This window comes from Protopterus annectens, chromosome 1.part2 (genome assembly GCF_019279795.1).
Source record: "Protopterus annectens isolate FY-2018-M chromosome 1.part2, PAN1.0, whole genome shotgun sequence".
NCBI lineage: Eukaryota > Metazoa > Chordata > Ceratodontiformes > Protopteridae > Protopterus > Protopterus annectens.
This window is the reverse complement of record NC_056727.1, coordinates 824,289,036-824,305,958: the sequence shown is the minus strand read 5'-3', so window position 1 is coordinate 824,305,958 and position 16,923 is coordinate 824,289,036. Positions and strand designations below refer to the sequence as shown.

The following is a 16,923-nucleotide window of genomic DNA, read 5'->3' as shown; positions in this document are numbered from 1 at the left end:
CACTAACAATTATTTATAATCTCTTATTCTTATTTTTCCATGCACATTCATATTTTCATAACTCAGGGATTTGCTTATTATTGAGCAGATAGTGTGAAATGTTAGGCAGAAGACAGAAACATATGAATTCAGAGTTTAGTTTATGGGGTTGTTCTCACTAACCTTATTGGAGATGGGTCCTCCCAGACTGTCAAGTCAAGGAAGGATTCTGAATACTGGATAAGGCATGGAAAAGAGAGGGCAACAGACTAAATGAAGGTTGGTACAGAAAAGACCTCAAATTAGGGCTTCATTGTCTTTGGAATTTCTAATGGTATAGTCAGAATTTGTGCAATCATTTATAGTAATCCTGGAAAGTAGACAGAAGCAGATATTTGCAGAGTGAAATGCATATGATAAAGCAATATAATAGAGATATTTTCTGGCATGACAGAAAAAAATCCTTTTTTGCATGGTTCAGTATGATTGGCTAACCAAGGCAGGGAACAGCTGGAGTACACATTACTTCCAGGTGTAAAACTGACCACTCAAAGATGGATAATCTGCTTTATTTGGCAGTTCAATTTTACAGGTCACCTGTAATAGAGCAAAAGACCAGTGCTGCTCATCCAAACCTGTTAGGGATTGAGGATCCCTGCCCAGGACTAACTGAAGAAAACCAAAGCAGAATAAGGCATGTGTGGCATAACCGTAATCCAGTGTAAGAGTTAACAGTATGAAGTCTAAAAAACAGCCCTTAAAAACTGCAGTAGATTCTAAGTAAACACCAAATGATCAGCCATTAAAAGGCTGATGAAGTCTGTTAATGGACAAAAGTGCTTAACCTAATAATCGTGGAGCAAGGAAACCTTTTAATGACTGACCTACCTCTCAATCTCTCAATGCAAGAAGTCTGGACCAAACCAAAAATAATGGGTGCGTGCAAATGCCCAAAAATAAGGATAAATTTTAAATATTTCTGATATAAACTTAGTTAGTAGAATAGCATATTTTGCATTATTATATATTTTCATAAAGATATGAAGTTTGAAATTAAAATGTCTTTCACTATCATTATTTAGCGACTTCAGTCCTCAATGATTTGCCAGAAAATCTCACATTTTATGAAGATCTGACCAAAAATATGAGGCAAAAATCTGGATAGTTGAGAAGTATGTTGGCTGATTATTTGGTGTTTACTTAATATCTACTTCGGTTTTTAATGGCGGTTTTTAGGACTTCATACAGTTGTCTCTTACACTGGATTATCTTTATGCCACTCACAGCTTATCCTGGTTTGGTTTTTCTGTATTTAGTACTTTGATACTTTCTGTATTTACTACTATGTTTTATGTATCTTGACCTTTTTTATGTGTAAATAAGATGAGTTTTGTGTTCTCAAGGGAGAGGAGAAAAACAAAGACCAGGTTGTGTGTGTTACGTGAGCACTCTTCACTACAGATTTATGATAAGACACTATTCAGGAATGGATGATGTAATCTCAGGATACTTAAAAAGCAACACAGTGACATTGGCGTTTAACATCAATTAGGTACTGAATTCAGGCTCAGTTTATTTTATTTATTTATTTAACATTTGTTAACTGGGAAAGTCTGACTTGGAACAAAGCCATTTTTCAGTGGAGGCCCCGGGAGAAATGCTCCAGATGCATGCCTTTGTAATGTGGGAGGAAACTAGAGCACCCAGACCAAACTCACATGAATGTAGGGAGGACATGCAGACTCCTCACAGAAGGCACCCCAGTCAAGAATCAAACCAGGGTACCTCTTCATGTGAGGCGACTGCTACCGCTGCATCACTGCACCATTAATATTCTATGCTAAGCAGTGTACCTAGATGCTATTAAAGCTATGCACACCTTATCACCTCTGTAAATATAACTGGGTGTAGAACTGCTGGGTAGATAAAATCTAGAATAGCAGAGAATTGTTACAGGTGTTATAACATAACTGTGGTTTTGGTAGGTAGCTGGTTCTTTAAACTCTCACTTGCTAGACAAGTAATTAGCTTTAAGAGGAGGCAGAGGCCTATATAACCAGTGATCAGAATCAATATGGCAGAAAGTTACAGAGCACGATATACTCATGTAGTGTGTTCTGGAGGAGTCTAGAAAACCTAGTGGGAGAGAAGGGTACACTGCTTTTGGGAAAGGTGTACCTCGACTGAGTGAGAGGATGGAAAATCACATTTTCCACAGCACTAGTGAGGAGAAGGAAGGGAATTCTTGACATCAAGTCATTCTTTTTGTATTATTGATGTACACTGGAGGAAATTTGGTAAAAACTTCACTTTTTTAAGCTTGCAACTGTATCAGCAGCAACAGACTTTCTGTTTGTCATCTTTTATGGCGTTGCCTGCCTGGACCAGTTGTTATCCCTAAAGATTGTCCAATATGTGTCATTACATTCTCTGCACACTGAGTTTAACCCAAAGAATATACCAGGTATTACTACAAATACCACTGTTACATTTGGAGATCACATTTTAAAACTTTTGCTAAACCTAAAATTCCCACTTGCTAACCAGGATACATCCGAGAGAAAGTGCTGTTTTTTGGTCATCTTCAGTTTAGTTTTTGTCTCTGTTAGGAAAGAGTAACAGGAAGTAACCAAACTTTTGCCCATCTGGAACACTGCTCTTTCTTGCTTGCTTCAGGCCAGTTTTAAATACTGTAACATCAGAAAGAAAAGATACCCACGGTGGTGGTACTGCGGTAGCATTGTCGCCTCACAGTAAGACGCTGTTCGGTTCGATTCTCAACTAGAGCGTCTTCTGCGTGGAGATATGCGTGAATGGGCGTACCTTCGTTGAAGGTTGTGTGTCAGGGCTGGTAACCTGACACGTAAAAATCAACTACCAATCATTAGCGGACCGGAGTTTCCGCTGTGGCGACCCCTAGCCGGGAAAAGCCGAAAGACACAAACAAACATCAGAAAGAAAAGATTGCACTTTTTTGCTGTTTGTTCATATTGCTACAAAGTGAAACAATAGAGCAAACTTTCATTGCTTGATCTTAATGCTGCAAAGGATGTAGAGAAAGAAAGCAAACTATTTGGTTACCTGTGCCTAATACTGCAAAGAAAGAGAACAGACTGTCTTCCCTATTTCAACTATTGCAGACAAATAAAAGGAAGCTGTTTTGCAATTTTGGATTGCATGTTCATACTATTACTAAAAAAGAAGAGACTGTTGCTAATTAATCTAGACAAGAAAACTGTCAATAGTGCCAGCATTACCCAGCTACTATGGCTGTTGGTTAGCCAGTCAGGCTGAGCAGAGAGAAATGAACTTTTGATTTTGCTTTGTAGTGTGAAAGATTTTATTTTGCTTGTTTAGTTGGTCACAACATAGTGATCTTTAAAATTCTCAGTTCTACCTCTCGCATTTAGACTACCAGGCTATTTTTATGCTTTCTCTGCAAAATATTTTATCTTTCTTACCTGAAAAGTGTGTATATATATATATATATATATATATATATATATATGTATATATTATCTATATATATATATATATATATATATATATATATATATATATATATATAGATATATAGATATAGAAAGATTGAATGCATATAACACTCGTTCAGGCTTGAAAGATGAAATTGTTTTGTGCATTTGTGTATATATATATATATATATATATATATATATATATATATATATATATATATATATATATAAAATCATACTGATTTCTGTAACATCATGACTTGAGTGCGTGCATGATTTGGCAGATCCTGGCTCCAAATAAGATACTGACATTTATATTCTCCTTGTTCAGCCTGGTTAGAGGGGCATCAGTATAACTTACAATGGAGCCACCTATGACCAGAGTCCTGGGAAGTGTGTTTGCTTACTGTAGGGCCTTAGTGTTTGGGGCTTTACTAAAAGTGACAGTCTTTGTGGTGTTAGGTGTTGTTTTTTCTGAGTGCCTTTGGGCTTGCTGAGGCATAGTTTTGACAATGGATGTGCTAGGCTATCGTTGTTTAGGCAGATTGTTTTTAAGTGCCTCAGCATACATTAGTCTATGTGTGTGCTGAGTGGACGTTGTGCATCTGTGGCTTTGACAACATGGTGTGCACTTGTGTGCGAGAGTTTAGCCTCCAGTGTCATTGTGTAAATACACTGCTCATGTACTGTGTCTGCTTCCTTAAGGTTTAAGTGATTCTTAGTAAACATGAGACAACTGTTACTTTGTCTCAAGATGCCCATATCTACCAATCTGGCTAGACAGACGATAGGAAATTGCATCTCCATACTGTCCAGTCCTTTGATTTGTGAGCTACAAAGGGGTGGTATATTGGGGTTTGAAGTCTAGTAAGGGTGCTTTGTTGGCAAAGACTAATAAAATTGCTTTATTGGCTTCCTACTTTAATATTCACACAGAACTGAATTCTACTAAATCTGTAAATATTGCCACTTGTCTCCAACTAGCTGCTGTAAGCCTGTCGTTGCACAAGGTATTTATGATATATTGCTGCTTTGCAGGCTAACCCACACAAATGTGCATAATTTTTAGCAGCACAGAAAAATCAGAAAACTAACTAATGAGCCCTCCAGCCTACAAAACAACCACGCTACAAGGCCTTTTGTGTATTTCCCTACTCAGATAGACTAGGCAAACTTCTCCTGCCACAAGATGAATACAGCACAGTGGAAGAGACCCACGGGTGCCACAAACCCCTTAAACAACTAGATGGAAATCCCTTGCTGAAGGCAATTTCAAGACAGTTTTACAGCAGTAACAGTGAGAGGAAGAACATTTTTTTTACAAAATGTTCAGTGAAATGGACACATAAAAGCAGGAAACAGTAGTGATCACTCAAAATAACTTGTGTGATTTATCATCACAGGTATTTAACTTTCCCTGAATGGCACTGGATACAAGTAAAACACTTCTGGAATGCAGGCTTGGACTCCAAGCTTTGTTGAGCTCCAGGAAAATGAGCAGGAGACAATATATATGGTAAAGAAGGTTTACACAAGAACGTCACAGTGTGCTTGTTGTGGCCCTACTGTCTGCACTACCCTCCTAGCTTCGTATTAATTCCTTTCCTTCCTCTCAGAAATTATCCTCTCTTTATATATATATATATATATATATATATATATATATATATATATATATATATATATATGTATATATGTGTTTGTGTTTGTGTGTGTGTGTGTGTGTGTGTGTGTGTGTACATCATAACAGAGGGGCATGGTTCTGCACAAATTAATACTCTTTGCATGCCTTGTTCATCTACATAAGATATTGACCAAACAATGATAGTGCACACATCAGAAAGGACATGAGTGAGAAAACCACATCTCTCAGTTGGGCCGGGCACCTTTGAGGAATGACATTCCCTATAACAACCCCTTTATCCAGAAAAAGTTCCCTGCACATGTAATTATTATCCCAGACCCCAATGTGTTGGTCACTGTGCTTTGATCACCCTCTTTATAGCCAAAGTTTCATTGTAAGTTAACAATATGCATTTCTTATAAAGCGTGTTCTACCACAATGCATGCTATTTATGAGTGGTTGTAATCATGCATTTACCTTTGCTGTCAGTCCAGTTGCTGCTTGCCGATAAGCTGCATGATAAAAAAGAATGAATGGTTAGTGTAGCTTTTAAGAAAGATAGTTCAACAACGCTGAACTTTATTGTAGCACAACATTCAAGTGATAGCTCAATAATTTTATCTATCGATATTTGCATACTAATAATATCATATCGACAGCACAGACACAGTCACAAAGTCTATCATCTTATTACTGTCCAATGTGGTGCTAGAACTTCCTGTAGATCCAATCCAAAACACATCTATCTGCTGTATATCATCAGACAAAATCTCTGACCCCGTCTAACTTTTGTTCCTTATGTTGTGTTTGGTTATGCATAACACAGCAGTTATATGACTGACTCTGAAAATGTGTTAGAATTTCAATAAAACTTCCTGGTTTGACATACTTTTAAGTTTCTTGGTCTGTTATATTTTTGTGAAATTCTATTGTCAAGGCATTTTTTCACCACTCTATTAAAAAATATTTTTTTTTGCTCTGTAGGTAGGGTGGGGAGGGGGCTGCTCGCAAGTGACGGTCTCATCCTGGCCTTTAAAAGATCTAGCTACCTTTCTGCATTTGAACATTAAACAAAATACATGTACATGAAAACTTCTACTGTGTAATGATAACTATGGTTAAATAGTTCCAAGATAAAATGCGTGTTACGTTCCAACTGGTTAAAATCTTCCTTTAATGTGGTATAACAAAATAACAAGTTGAGCCCTTTCATCTACCATCCGTAGATTTCATCAGAACACTTGTCTACTGTGTCAAGCCCATTTTATACAAGTAAATTCCCGCCCTAATTAGCACAACTAATTAATACAAACAGTAACTGATTTAAAAATACATACACACAAAATCAGTATGCACACATTACCTTGTTCTATGGTGCCTGAATAGCTCAATCTCCCTATATTCTATATTCTACCCTACTATATAATATAAAAAAGTGTTGTGTTACTACCACACAATAATAAATAGAACAATAGATTAAAAAATATAAAATACATAAAATGAACGGTTGGTCCAAACTGATATATATTTCTGAGGTACTGATGCTAAATTATAATACTAAGTATAATACTAAAATACTAAAATATTGAAGGGTTGAAATATAATTATGACTTAATGAGAGGTTTGGTGGATATGAATTCATTTAAACCTGGGGGGGGGGTGGCCGCATTTAACCTAATTTGCCATTTGATTTCTTTCTCCCCTAATATGACCTTGATATTACCCCTTCTAGGGTTAGTCCTAACCACTTCCAAAATAGCAAACTTAAATGACTTACATTCTTTACTTCCTTCTAAATGTCTATATAGGGCATTGTTTTTATCCTTTCTTTTAATACAATAAAGATGGTCATATATTCGATTCTTCAATCTTCTTTCCGTTTTCCCAACATAATAACTAGTACAAGATGTACATTTCCCTAAATATATTACATGTTGGGTCTGACAATTCCCTCTCTTAATAGACAAGTGTTCGGATGGTAGATGAAAGCGCTCGACTTGTTATTTTGTTATACCACATTAAAGGAAGATTTTAACCAGTTGGAACGTGACATGCATTTTATCTTGGAACTATTTTTTGTGCTTTATCATTTGGCAATTGTCGGAGTTCCTAGATTTTGGTTTTGGCAACTATGGTTAAATAGTGGAAGCTTTCATTTTCATGTATTTTGACAAAGAAAATCTGTTTTTAAATTTTTTTTCATGTCAACAAAAAAAGGTGTATAACAGTACGAGAAAAAATAAGTAGCTTGCACACATATCTATATATATATCTATATATATATATATATATATATATATATATATATATATATATATATATATGTATGTATATTTATATAGCTGTAGGGCAGCTGGTAAGAATATCAATGTTATTGTGATGAAACACCTAAAGTTGATTTGTTCTGCGCATACTGTGTGGATTACCCCAGAGCAGGCAAAACCAAATGCAAGTGTTTCTGTTGAGTGGGTGAAGAAGCCCACCTGCACTCCCATACCCCCTGCTGCTTATATATAATAATAGGAAGATCACACAGTCCAAGGGAAATGGAATTTTCTCCTACCCAGGGATTGTCGAGCTCACACACCTGATGTCAATGTTGCTTGTTTTGTGTGTGTGTGTGTGTGTGTGTGTGTGTGTGTGTGTGTGTGTGTGTGTGTGTGTATGTGTGTGTATATATATATATATATATATATGTGTATATGTGCATACTCTATATCTATATCTATAAATATATATATATATATATATATATATATATATATATATATATATATATATATATATATATATATATATATATATATATATATATTAGATATATATATATATATATATATATATATATATATATATATATATATATATATATATATGCATATATCTATTTACACACACACACATATATCTTGGCACAGTGGTGCAATGGTTAAAATTGTCACCTCACAGCAATAGGTTCTCCAGTTTGATTCTCACTTTGGGTGCCTTTTTTGTAGAGTCTGCATGTCCTCCTTGTGTTTGCATGGGTTTCCTCTTGGTACTCCAGTTTCCTCCCACATTTCAAAGACGTGTCTGGAGCAGTTCTCCTTGGGCCTCCATTGAAAATAGGCTCTGTCCTAGTTGGACTTTCCCGGTCAACAAATGTTAAATAAGTAAATATATGAATATATATGTATGTATATAAATGGTTATAAAAGATGCTATCATCTTTGATAGAACATACTAATGTGTGAAACACAAATGAGTCACTCCATAAGAAGAAAAACACAGATATGTGAGACATAAAAAGAGAATCACAAAGCAGACAACTTCTCTTCCATTATCAGTATAACCCAGCTACAAAAACCAGATCAAGTATCATCTGAATAGTGGTAGTGTTATGGAAAAGATTTTTAGTAATATAATGTGTAGGGTTAGGGTTAGGGATAGTGGTACTGTTAGGGATAAGGGTTTTTAGTAATGAAATGTATAGAGATAGGGTTAGGGTTTGGGGTAGTGGTACTGTTAGGGAAAGGGTTTTTAGTAAAGTAATGTGTAGGGTTAGGGGTTAGGGTTAGGGGTAATGGTACTGTTAGCGGAAGGGTTTTTAGTAAAGTAATGTGTGGAGTTAGGGATGTTGGCCATGTTAGGGGAAGTGTTTTTAATAACGTAAGGTGTAGGGTTAGGTATAGGAGTAGTGATGCTGTTACGGGAAAGGGTTTTTAGTAATATAATATGTATGGTTAGGGGTAGTGGGACTATTAGGGAAAGGGTTTTAGTAATATAATGTGTAGGGTTAGGGATAGTGGTATTATTAGGGAAAGAGTTTTAGTAGTGAAATGTATAGGGTTAGGGGTAGTAGTACTGTTAGGGGAAGGGTTTCTAGTAATGCAATGTGTAGGGGTAGGGTTAGCGATAGTCGGTCTGTTAGAGGAAGGGTTTTTAGTAATGTAATGTGTAGGGTTAGGGGTAGTGGTACTGTTGGGGAAAGGGTTTTTAGTAATGTAATGTTAAGGGTTAGGGTTAGGGGTAGTGTTACTGTTAGGGAAAGGGTGGGATAGTGGTACTGTTAGGGAAAGGGTTTTTAGTAATGGAATGTGGAAGGTTAGGGTTAAGTAGTACTGTTAGCAGAAGGGTTTTTATTAATATTATGTTTAGATTTAGGGTTGAGGTAGTGGTACTGTTAGGGGAAGGGTTTTTAGTCATGTAATGTGCAGGGCTAGGGGTACTGGTACTGTAAGGGAAAGGATTTTTATTAATATTATGTTTAGGTTTAGGGTTTGGGTAGTGGTACTGTTAGGGGAAGAGTTTCTATTAATGCAATGTTTAGTGTTATGGTTGGGGGTAGTGGTACTGTTAGGGGAATGCTTTTTTAGTATTGCAATGTGTAGGGTTAGGGTTAGCGGTAGTGATACTGTTAGGGAAAGGGTTTTTAGTAATGTAATGTGTAGTGTTAGGGATGGGGCAGTGGTACTGTTAGGGAAAGGGTTTTTAGTAATGTAATGTGTAGGGTTGTGGTTAGCAGCTCGGAATGGGGTAGGTGTAGGTTTAGGGTTAGGACACATGAGTAAGGAGAGAAGGGGTATCTTTAATGTCCAGTTGAATGTTCATCAATGCAAGCAGATGGGACCTTGGTTTATGATTTAATCCAAAGTATGGCACACTCACGAATGCAGCACCCTCCCCATGCTTCATTGCAAGTTCAGTATTGGAAAATTAATATAATCAATCATTTTAGGAAGAAAATACATGTCCTTCTAGGGTTGAAAGCAAGTGTGCTTTCTGTTGAGCAGTTGATGCTAAAATTGTTTATTTTACAATAAAAGATGGATTAAAGAAAGCAAAGTGATTGAGTACCATTAGCGTCCAAAAGCCTTTTGGGAGAATTGCAGTTAGGATCATCTCAAATTGCTATATTATCTGAGCTCAGCATGCATCCTACAAATGAAAATATGTTTTGGTGAACCAGTCAATCTGTGATGAAAATTTCCAAGAAGAGAGGAAAGACTTGGCTTATAAACTACATGTTTAAATGAGAGGTCTTTTCTCTTAGTCCAAAGTTTGACAATAAAAAATTAAACCAAGCAGCAATTATGTATATCAGAATATTATTCCATACACTACTATTTTAATTGCTATCTGTATAATGCAATTATATCATTCACATTTGTCATGTATTACTTTTTTAAGAAATGTAAGCAGGTGTTGATCACTTAGGCTTAATAGTTTGACACAACATGAAAATAAGTCAAGCATCTACAATACTGTTATCTCATCAATTTTGGAATTTGGTGAATCAGTTTTACCATATCAGCTAGTTTATGGAGAGTCAGGTAACTAACTGTGAATCATCAATTGTTAATATGCAAATTTATTAAAAGCTAGAATTTCACCCCAGTTTGGTTTGATGATGATCTCCTTAAGAAGTACTATAGGTGTTTGCTGAATGCTGTGTGGTACATGGAAGCCACATATACTCCCCAGCAGGCAAAAGCATAGTATTGAGACACTGATGGAGCTTTCTCAAGGAAGATGTCTGAAATACCCCATTGTCCCCAGTTGGTAACTGAAAAGGCCCTTCTGCTAGTGTACTTAAAGACACACATATCTCTGTATCCATGGAGGTAGGTAATCCACAACTCCCACAGTCTTGCAGATGAGGCTGACACAATTCCACTAGATTCTGCAGTGTCTCTTTCCAAATGGTACTAATCCACTATGTCAGTGTCATGGAGTCCATGAAATGTTGAGCAGGGTCAAATAATATGCCTCCTGCAAGGGTGATGACATGCACCACCATGGTTCATAGTAGAAATAACAGCTTCTTACATATACACAATAAACAGTGCTGAAGCAAACCCTTATATTTTCTTCATAGTTTGGTTGCATGAACACAGAGAATTTGCTACATTTATTAACATGAGAGCTAGAGCTAAGCTGTGCAGCCTTTATACATTTCTGAACCACTCCACCTTCCTTGATTTGCCTCATTAGCATACATGCTACCACTAATTTTAAGACTGTGTCTCATTACCACCCATTGCATGGCCATTAGTATATACTGTGGCCAGCACTTCTGCATGGCTTTCCCCACTATTGGTATGTGTGTCTTTGAATAGCACAAACCTTGTGCATGGCTGCTTCAAATGTTTCTCAAAACCAGCCTTAGAACAGAGGCAGGTAGCAAATAATGTACAATTCAGTATACATATAAATCTCAAGTAAGAGGTGGTATTACAGGCTTATAATTGGTGTAGTAGCTGCACACTGAGCATAGTAACAGGTAAAAAGCATTCTATTTATTTGTTTCAAAATGCACCCAATAATAAATGATATCCAGAACTGAAATGGGTCAATGATCATCTAGGTGTACCAATCTGAAGTATTTCTGAAGAGCAGTATTCTGAACAACAGTATATTCTGATAAGCTTTGTATCAGCTTCGGTAAAATGTTTTATAGTAAAACAATGGTTAAATAGAGAACAGTCATCTTTAATTTTGTGAAAAATCCATGCACAAAATCTTATTTGAAACTGTGGAAAGTTACATACAACTTCATCTTTGTAAATGAGTATCCTTACTTATGAGTAATCTACAGAAACCCTGGAAAAATTAATATAGTTGTGTATATATAATATGGGATGGCTTGTGATGCTCTATAATTTATTATTTTTTACTTTGTTTGTTGATCAGGTTAGTCCCATTAGGCTAGCAGTCTCTTTTCAGTGAAGACCAGAGGTGGTATTTATACTATTAGGGCAAATTTGGCCAGGGCATCAGGGAACTTCCTCTACTTTTTGGCATAGGGGAGAGACATTGGTTGTAATGCATCCATTCTCCAGTTTCCATTCCAGGTATGAAGGTGGTCCAGAGAGACTGGAGGAACTATGGCGAACAAACCTAAGCCTGAGGAGGTATTGAAAAGTTCGGAATTGGTAGAGTCGCTACCAGTAATGGATGATGGTGAGTAGAGAAATGAATGTTCATCTGTATCATAAGAGCAGGAGGTAGTGGAGCACACCATTTTAGATGAGGAGACACAGGCTAATTTGGAGGATGTATTTCAGCAAAAACTGCTTGCAGAAGAAACAGAGAACCAAAAAGAATGTATTATTACAACCCTCCAGTCAAGAGGGTTGCATGATGATTATTTGGTGCAGATGGTTAACCAAAGTAGCTGGAAAAATACAGCAGCAGCATCGTGGAGTGACATAACAGAAAAATAGAAGAAGATGAGAGAAAAGGTGAATACTGTGAGAAGACATATGTGCAAACTGTGAAAGAAGGGGAAGGAAGAAGGGAAGGAATTAAGGAAATAAATAGAATGTGTACCATTTGAATAAGTAGTAAAAAGGTGAAAGGATTAAACAGGTATGAGGTATGGGACTCCTTGATTGCACCTCTAGGTGTTACTACAAAGGAGGTAAGAGATTTTATTTTTATTAACAATGAGACATTTTATGACTTATTATTTGAGAATGGACAAGTTATGGACAATTTCATAGGAAAATATGAACAAAAAAAAAAAAGAACACATATCCTTGGTCAGAATAAGTTATTCAATCCTTTTTTAGACAGACAAAGAAAATACTGGTTCAGTTTAAAACTGAGGTTGAACCTATAGATTTTAGAATGAATTTATTGACTATTTGCAAAGAGATATTGAATACAACAAACATGTATGATGAAAGAGGACTTTGGACTGGTGGATGGGAATGTAGCATAATATTAAAAACAGAAAATGGCAATGTGATACATATACCAAAAATTATTAATCTTCATGGTAATAAGGGTTTTGTGAGATACAAAGAGCATCCAAAGACTTATTTTTGTGGAAAAGACAATCATTTAATTAATTAATGTGATAAGAAAGATTTTATTTGTGTGGTAATACAGGACATAATGCAAAAAAGTGTGATTTAAAATGCAATAAATGTTGCAATAGTGGACATTCATGGTTAGAATGTGAAATAGATATACAAGAAAATGAAAACAAAGTTATACAGGAGAAAGAGATAGAAGAAATGGTTACACAAGAATAAGTACAGCAGAATGAAATTAATGAAGAGGTTATACACAAAGGTAAAGAATGAGATGAGGAAAAAGAAACAGAAACAGATGAGACAAATGAAGAAGAGCCTGAATGGCATAAAGTAAACAGTGGAATTAAATTCAATAGAGAAAATAGGGAAAGAAAAAGAAAATTTAAAAACAATCTTTAGAGAAAACAAGAAAGGTAAAGGATAGGAATTCTACTATAATAACTATTCTGTAAAAGCTAAGAGTATTAGCTTTCAATGTAAACAGTTTGAAAAATGTTAAGAGAAGAATTAGTATATTACAATGGTGCGCTGGAATAGATGCTGAAGTAATAATATTAGAGGGTATAAGATTATTAACAGAAGAAAGAACACAAATAGGAAAACTTTGAATGGTACAGTTATTTGGAACATAGGTAAAGAAACATGTTCAGGCATATGTGTATTATGTCAAAAATTAAACTATTGGATACTACAATAGTAGAACTAGGATGAATAACGGTGTTAGACATCAGATGGAAAATATGTATATAGAGTTGTAGCTTTATATGCATATGTTACGAAAAAAGAAAGTGACAATGTTCAAAAGTATGCTTACTTATGCATGTGTAAATATGAATATAATAATAGCAAGGAATTTTAATTGTAACCTAAGAGAAAAAAAAGTGTATAGTTGTGACATTAAAATAGTTACTGCAATTATAAGGAGTGATAAGTTAAAGTTATGGGAAAATAAACATTGGGCATATAAGAGAAATGAAATTAAAACTGAAATATATTATTTTTTCATTCCAGAAAGTTTAAAAGTTAAACAAAAAGGAATTAAGTGTAACAGATTTTTTGATCATATAGCGACTTGGACAAAAATACAAGAAAATGGAATATATTAAGCTAGGAAAAGGAACAAAAAGAATTAATGAACAAGATCTCAGTTTCATAGAAAGAAAGGAATGTATTGCACTCTGGAGACATCATATAGGTATGGAAGATCTCTATGAAAATTGGACAGTATGGTGAATGCATTCTAAAGAAAAAAGTGTTATTAGAATGTAAAGAAAAGAAAAGAAAAAAGTAAAGGAAAAATATTAAATTTTAAGTCAAGAAATATTCAAAGATGTTTTAGAGAAAGAGAAAAATTATGAAAAGGAAAAAGAAATACATAAAATGAATCAGATCAAGATTCAAGACTTCTTACATAAACAAAAATATTTACTACAAGAAAAAAAGAAGAGATAGCATCTTATTTGTGTAAGATAATGAAAGATGGAAAAATAATAAGAGAATTAAAAATAAGGAATGCAAATGAATTAATAAACAGGAAGGAATGTATGAAATAATTAAATAACATGCATTATATTTATCTGTTAATAAAGAGGTGAATATAGAAAGATGATGATGGGGAGAAATTAAAGAAGATAATGAATATATAGAAAAAGAATACAAATAAACTAAGTAAATGAAATTATGAAAGATATAAACACAAATTGTGTAACAGGAATAGATGGAATGAAATATAACGTACAAAAAAATGGAGGACTGGCAAAAACGAATGTTTATCGAGGTGATGAATGAATGGCTAGAAACGGGGATTAACTATAAAGAAATCTGTACTGGAGTGATACAATTTATATTAAAAAAGGAATAGAGATTATGTAAAGAATTTGAGACTGATAACATTAAATAACACAGATTAAAAATATTTATGAGAATAATTGCAAAAAGACTACAATGCAAAATGCAGAAAGTATATGACCAAAATATATTTGGGATAACATGAAAGGGAAGTCAATAATTATTTTGGCTATTAAGAGAGGCAATTTCTACCATTATCAATAAGAAAGCAGAGACAAAAATAATGATAGGGGATTTATGTAAAGCTTATGATAACATACGATGTGAATCATTATGGGGGATTTTGCAAACATACAATATAAGTGGAAAAGTTTTAAGTGTGATTAAATCAGTGTACGATAAAAACTATGTGAAACTAAATGTGAACAGATGGATAAGGAAAGAAATAAAAATAGAATGTGAAATAAGACAGGGGTGTCTAGCCAGTAGTATAATTTTTGTATTAGTTATGAATATAAGTTATTGAAATTAGCAAAATGTCAAGAAATGGAGGTTATGAAATGGTAAAAGAAGTGAAAATGCCAGTAATGTACACTTATGCAGATAATGTAATAATTACAAAGAATTCAGTATGAATGGGAAGAACAGCATTAGGCATAATGTTGGGAAAAACTGGATTAAACATAAATAAAGAAATAAGTAAAGGATGTACTTTTAAAGGTGATCTAGGAGGGGTTGAATTTAATGGCAAGTATATAAATGTGATGGGAATAAAATTTGGGAAAAATGAGTACAAACAGGAACAGTGGGACAAAGTATTAAAAGAAATAAAGGATATATTTATGTTATACAGAAAGAAAGCACATATAATAAATAGTATGATATTAGGAAAAATAGCATTATATAGGAAATATCTGTATGATACCTGTAAAATATGAAAAGCAACTAATGATGTCAATATTTTTATTTATATTTATGTCATACAGAAAGAAAGCACATATAATAAATAGCATGATATTAGGAAAAATAGCATTATATAGGAAATATCTGTATGATACCTGTAAAATATGAAAAGCAACTAATGATGTCAATATTTATATTTATATTTATGTCATACAGAAAGAAAGCACATATAATAAATAGCATGATGTTAGGAAAAATAGCATTATATAGGAAATATCTGTATGATACCTGTAAAATATGAAAAGCAACTAATGATGTCAATATTTATATTTATATTTATGTCATACAGAAAGAAAGCACATATAATAAAAAGCATGATATTAGGAAAAATAGCATTATATAGGAAATATCTGTATGATACCTGTAAAATATGAAAAGCAACTAATGATGTCAATATTTTCATTTATTTGAGGTTCTTTTCTGAGCCCAGTTAAAAGAAGAACATTGTATATGAAAGAAGACCAAGGCGGTCTAGGTTTAATTACTTCTACTGTGCATGCAGCACCTTTAAGTTTGTGCAAAGTATTAAAAAGTACTATGAAAGAAGAAAAAGATTTGATAGAAATGATAACGTATTATAAATATAAAGATGTATGGGAGGGAATGGAAGTAATTAAGTGAGGTAAACGTATTATCGATGAAAAAATAAAAGAATAACAGAATCAAATTGTATTATGGAAAATAAGAAAGAATGTAACAGAAAATAACAGAAAGGAATGGTATGTTAATATACTGAAAACATTTATTTTGTTGACCCATGGAAGCCTCTTGAAATGAATAAGAAAAAAGCCATATTAAGCAGATATAAAAACTACAAAAAAAAATAAAGGAATATAATGATTTTTTGTGGGTATTATCCATAAGTAAACTGCCTGTAAAAGATAATATGCAGTATAAGAAAAAACAAGATGGCATTTGTAATAAGTGTGGGGAATTAGAAATTGCAGACCACATATGTTTAAAATGTGACAAAATTAAGAATTTATGGATAGAAATATGTAAACATAATGTGGTTGGAAAGTATTTAAAATATGTACAGTTAAACATGGATGTGAAGATAAGTGAAGGATGCCAGCCTAGCCAGCCAGAATTTTGTAGATAATTCTGTCATTTGTAAATATTACTGTAAGCCACAGGCTTGTTCTCTTGAATGGAAGAAAATGATGTTAGATGTGGAACTGAAAAAATGTAACAGTGCACTCTGCTGTAACAAAGTTGATAAGTCAAGCATTATGAAATTCTTTGATCTAAAACCTGGAGCCGATATGTCTAGAGGGAGGCATTCTGTCTA

The 16,923-nt window shown here is 34.1% G+C and overlaps 1 protein-coding gene across 1 annotated transcript in view; it reads left to right on the top strand.

Annotated features, from left to right (window-relative positions):
* Window positions 1-16,923, top strand: part of RYR2 (ryanodine receptor 2) — a 6,224,161-nt gene that overhangs the window by 1,338,268 nt on the left and 4,868,970 nt on the right. The window lies entirely within an intron of this gene.